Here is a 6,000-nt window from a genome sequence, read left to right as displayed (position 1 = left end):
CTCATCCCCTGGTTTGATTTTTTTTTTTTTTTTTTGCTGTTGAGATGTTTGAGGTTCCTATACATTTTGGACATTAATCCTGTCAGATAAATAGTTTACAAATTTTTTCTCCCGTTCTGGAGTTTGTCTTTGGCTCTGCTGTTTCCTTTGCTGTGCAGAAGGGTTTTAGTTTGATATAATTCCATTTATTTTTTGTTGTCTATGCTTTTAAGGTCTTATTTATAAAAATGTTTTCCCAGGCCAGGTGGTGGCTTACACCTCCAATCCCAGCATTTTGAGAGTCCACGGTGAGCAGATCACCTGAGGTCAGGAGTTTGAGAACAGCCTGGCCAACATGGTGAAACTCCATCTCTACTACAGAAACACAAAAATTAGCCAGGCAGGGTGGGACATACTTGTTTGTAATCCCAGCTACTCGGGAGGCTAAGGCAGGAGAATCGTTTGAAGCCGGGAGGCAGAGGTTCATTTGAACCCGAGACAGCGACACTGCACTCCAGCCTGGGTGACAAAGCGAGACTCAAAAAAACAAAAAAGGAAAAGAAAAAAATCTTTTCCCAGATCAATGTCCTGAATAAATACCACTATTCAAGTAGTTTTATAGTAGTCTTTACCATTTATTGTTTTGAGTCTTACATTTAGATCTTTTATCTATTTTGAGTTGATTTCTGGTTTTGTTTTTGTTTTTTTGAGACCACGTCTCGGTCTGTCACCAGGCTGGAGTGCAGTGGCGCAATCTCGGCTCACTGCAACCTCTGCCTCCTGGGTTCAAGCGATTCTCCTGCCTCAGCCTCCCAAGTGGCTGGGACTACAAGTGCACACCACATGCCCAGCTAATTTTTGTATTGTTAATAGAGACAGGGTTTCACCATGTTGGCTAGGATGGTCTCGGTCTCTTGACCTCGTGATCCGCCCACCTCAGCCTCCCAAAGTTCTGGGATTACGGGCACGACCCACTGCGCCCATTATGAGTTGATTTTTATATAGAGTGAGACGTGGGTCTAGTTTCATCCTTCTGCATATAAAGAAAGCATACTCAGTTTTCCCAGCACATTTATTGAAGAGTCAGTCCTTGACCCAATGAGTGTTCTTGGAGCCTTTATCGAAAATCAGTTGGCTGTAGATACATTAATTTCTGGGTTCTCTATTCTGTTCCACTGGTCTATGTGTCTGTTTTTCTGCTGGTACCACACTTTTTTGTTGCTACAGGTTTATAGTATATTTTGAAGTCTGGTAGTGTGTTACCTCCAACAAAATAATTTTTAATAACATACATCTCAGGATTTTTATAAAGGAAATTAAGATCAAAATGCAAGAACAATACAGTGATTTCTGTTCTTAAAATTCAAAGAACAGAAATTTAAATTCTAACCACTTATCTTTTTAAAATTAGCATATCCTGCTCCTAACTTTTCATAAAAAGTATATCTATAGGGAAAATTAACATGTTTCATGGACTTACAGGGTATAAATTTCCACAGGGGAAGAAGCTACATGCCATGTTTCCAGGCACCTATAATTCACCAACAGACTAATTAGGGGATCTAAATGCTCATCTAAAGCATAAAACCCATAAAAAACAAATATAAATATATTTTAAATCTACCCTTTATCTAGAGAAGGTAAATTTTGAAATGTACTACGAATGCAAAGTAATTAAATATAGTTCTCTTACTTGTGAAAGGGAGCTAACACTAGAACCTACTTCACAGGATTATTGCAAGAAATAAATAAGATTATGCATTTAAGTGTTTTTCAGAGTACCTGGCAAAGAGTAGCAAACAATAAATGTCCATTTTATTTTTATTTTATACTATAAAGTAGTGAGACTTAATCCCTAAGCCTTAATTTGAATTCTGACTCTAAGACACAGCCACTTCTAATTTCACTTTGGTTAAATGGAATGTTTTACAAAAGTTTACACTCCAGTAAAACAGTTAATGTTTTAAACTGTACCTTCTCTCCTACAGTGATTTCTTACTAACTTTTGGGATTTCTTCAAAGCTCAAACACTGTTCCTCTACATAACAACAAAGGTAATAATTTTCTACCACTCAGATATCATCTTACCAGAATGTTTATTCTTTGCTTTCTAGCAAATTCTTAACCATGAGCTATGTTAACCGTTGCCCTGTAGTCTGACTTTTTAAAATGAATTTCTGTCTGGTATCCCCATTGTATTTCTAAGTCCTTTGAGGTCACAGAACCACATATTATGTACATCTTTATTTTCCCACGATATCCTCGTAGTAAGGCTGTCAATAAATAGGATGTGGTTACATGCACAACTTCATTTCAAAGCTTAAAAATGGAGAACTTGCATTGAGTGCAATTCAATGAAATTATTTATAATTTCTAAAAAATAAACTTTGGCAAAAGAAAATACAAAAGGCAATTTCTTTAGGACTTGTGAATAAACATACATCCCATTTGTAGTTCACTACAGAAAATCTAAAATAATAACAGAAGACACTACTGAGGGAATATATCAATGTAGTTAAGCTCTGGGCATCATAAAAGTTACAACAGAATCTAACATAGAATTTTTAGGCCGGGCATGGTAGCTCATGCCTGTAATCTTAGCCCTTTGGGAGGCTAAGGTGGGAGGATCGCTTTAGTCCAGGAATTCAGAACCAGCCTGGCAACATGGTGAGATCCCATCTCTACAAAAAATATAAAAATTAGCCAGAAGTAGTAGCACATACCTATAGTCCCAAATATTTGGGAGGCTTAAGCCCAGGAGGTTGAGGTTCCAGTGAGTCGAAATGGAACCACTGCACTCCAGCCTGGGCACAGAATGGGATCCTGCTTCAGAAAAAAAAGTAAAAAAGAATGTTTTAAAATAGCAATTTCTATAATTAGCAATTTCTAATAGTTAGCAATCATGATTTCTGTGGCGATAATTACTGGAGGGGGAAAGCATGAATGAAAAATTTACCTGGTAGTTTCTTTTTAGGAATATCAGAGAAATATATACAAACTTAAGTTCATATAGTACTCCAGGTGGAGGAAGCTGTTTTAAAAAATCAGTAGGCACTGGGTATCAGATAGCCCATGAAAAGAGAACCAACAAAACGTAACAAGCAAAAGCTCTACATCAGCAAAACATCAAGTTTGAAAACTCCACACACATCAACCAGTCAGGAAGTTGTGAGACAAGGTTGTATGTACTGCTTACTCTTGAAGGGTCTCCACTTACATCCCTCAAAGTTGGTTTTATCTCTGCCTCTTGTACAGGGACACTATGAAAGAACCTTTCATTATGTAATCACAGCAAAGGAGGAAAGTCAGACATGCCTCTGAGTGAACACATTTTCCTCCTGGAGAAACTGGTGAGAGCACACTGCTTCACACGAAGTGCTCTAGGGAATCAATCATTTGAGAAAAAGTTCAGTAGCAAGTCGTCTTACTGTCCTGATGCTTATGAAAATTTACATGGATATGGGAAATACAGAAAATTAAATTTAAAGAAAAATTAAATGAGCAGCTCAAAACAAAGGCAGCAGTGTGCCATGTCAGAACACAGGCTGGCAAGGAGAAGAACTGGGTTCCTGTCCCAGAGCTGCCACAAACTAGCTTTGCAATCTCGGGCAAACCACGTGACATCCAGGGTTCGGCTTCCTCTTGTCCAAGAAAGCTGGATATCATCATCTCTATGATCTTTCCAGCTCTAATGGTTTGTGAATACAACACTGAAAACTCAGAATTATAAACAAGCCCCATTTCTTCTCCCCACACAGCAACAAAAAACCCCAAATTGTAATCTCCCTACCTGTTATAAACTATATTCCTATATGGGGGATTTAAGAGGCCACCCGTTTAAACAAGGAGCTGTAAAGAGAGGATGATCTTAAAGGGACTGTCATCTACATTCAAGTCATCAAATTTCAAAATAGAATAGAATTGTATTTTAGACTGTACGGAATGGCTTTCTTCATCCATTGAGAGAAAAGTAGATCACAGTTATTACTTTGAAGAATAAGAAATGTAAGTTCCACATTCTCCCCTGTAACTAGGGTTGCATTCTGCCTGCAAGTCACTTCACTGCCTCTGCGTATTCAGGTCTGTGGCAGTCACATTCACCTAAGATCTGACTCTTAAACTCATAGTTTTGCCACTAGGCACAGCATATCTAGCTTTGCCAGGGCAACTACGCCCTTGGAAGGGTATACCTCAGGTGTGGCGCAGCCATTCCAATGTAAATGACGCTCTTCTCTGTCATTTGTATTTTTAACTCTTAAAGGTTTTAAACACATTTAAGTATATTTATTATTAATTTAAAGGAAGTTCATGGGGCAAAATGTTATGTTTAAAAGCAGAAATCCTTCAGTAATGTAAATAACACTAATTTCTTGATGACTTTGGGTTTTTATTGACTCCTAAACTGAGACATTTCTTTTTTATTTTTTTATTTTTTATTTTTTATTTTTATTATACTTTAAGTTCTAGGGTACATGTGCATAACATGCAGGTTTGTTACATATGTATACTTGTGCCATGTTGGTGTGCTGCACCCATCAACTCATCAGCACCCATCAATTCATCATTTATATCATGTATAACTCCCCAATGCAATCCCTCCCCCCTCCCCATGATAGGCCCCAGTGTGTGATGTTCCCCTTCCCGAGTCCAAGTGATCTCATTGTTCAGTTCCCACCTATGAGTGAGAACATGCGGTGTTTGGTTTTCTCGAGACATTTCTTTAGTTAAAATCAGCAATATGAAGAATCAAGTTTTTCACAGAGGGCGGGGTTTCACTGTTAGAATACTGCTACTACATATAAATTTCATCACTCATTCACTCATCAGTTTCTTCTCACACCTATGTATGTGAAGTTACCATGTGAATGGCAACATGGAAAAATGACTGGACCTCATTAGAATGGAAACTAATGTTTTACAGAAAAACAGTCAGGACCTTATTTTTTATTCAAGCAGTCACTGGAAGAATTCTTTGGTTTATAAGAACCTGTCTTTTTGTGATAATTATTGTTTTTTTTTTTTTTTTACAAATATCTCTTTTACATTAATTCCCAATTTTATCATAGTTGTCACACATAAATTAAATACATAAGATTTGGGTGCTATGTAGAAGGTGTCAAGGCAAAATAACGTTCATAGGAAGCTTTCAGGTCTTTCTCAGTTACAGTAAAAGCAAAATACATTTCCCTTAATTTGTTTTTTAAACACTACCCAACAATCTCAAAAAACTAAATGTTTTAACTCGTCCTTGGAAAGAGAAGTTGGGAAATCAAAGGCCTCTAGCACATGTTTACTTCTTAGCAAGACAGTGAACATCAGTGAAGTAATCATTAATCATAGCTGGATTCCTCAGCAAAGATGTTGGCATTGGCACTATAGCCAGTCACCAGCAATGACTGCAAATAACTCTAGGACACTAACGCCTGTTTGATTTGGAAAAGAATAAGGAACATAATGATGCCTGAAGTGTCTTGTGAGCCTTTGCCTTTCTTCATCTCAGGGCCTTGCAACATCACAAGCCCAGCTGTTAACCAGATGCATGCAACATAAGCCACAGAGTGTGAGAAAAAAAAGCATTAGCATTATTTCCATGGAACTAGTCATGTGGTTATTATAGAAATAATCAGCATTAGCATACTACAATATTTGTTTTGTTCTTGAATTGTAACACCCTAGGGACAAAGTTGTCTTTATTTTTAAAAAGTTAAAAATGAAAGTACATGTTATGTATCTTTGCTGAAAAATGGTGGGAAATGGATTTGTCAAAACCATATGGAAAGGAAGAGGGAATCAATTAAAAACAGAAATCTAATAAATCTAAAATATTTCCAAATGAAATGCTTGAGGTAAGCTAATTTCTTGTAAACACAGAACTCAAGTCACTTTAACAGTTCCAGATGGTGAACTAACTTTGTGGTCTTAAAACAAAAGTCAGCCAAAAAAACCAAGACTACAACTTTACTATCAATGCAGTGGAAAACATGAGATCCATAATCAACCAACATGTTGCTTTTTTTTCTT

At 37.0% G+C, this 6,000-nt stretch overlaps 1 protein-coding gene across 3 annotated transcripts in view; it reads right to left on the bottom strand.

The window, feature by feature from the left end:
- THADA (thyroid adenoma associated) overlaps positions 1–6,000 on the bottom strand; it is a 359,044-nt gene that overhangs the window by 297,828 nt on the left and 55,216 nt on the right. The window lies entirely within an intron of this gene.

Source organism: Colobus angolensis, unplaced genomic scaffold (genome assembly GCF_000951035.1).
Source record: "Colobus angolensis palliatus isolate OR3802 unplaced genomic scaffold, Cang.pa_1.0 Scaffold15, whole genome shotgun sequence".
NCBI lineage: Eukaryota > Metazoa > Chordata > Mammalia > Primates > Cercopithecidae > Colobus > Colobus angolensis.
Note: the sequence above shows the minus strand (reverse complement) of the source record. Positions and strands in the feature narration are given on the sequence as shown.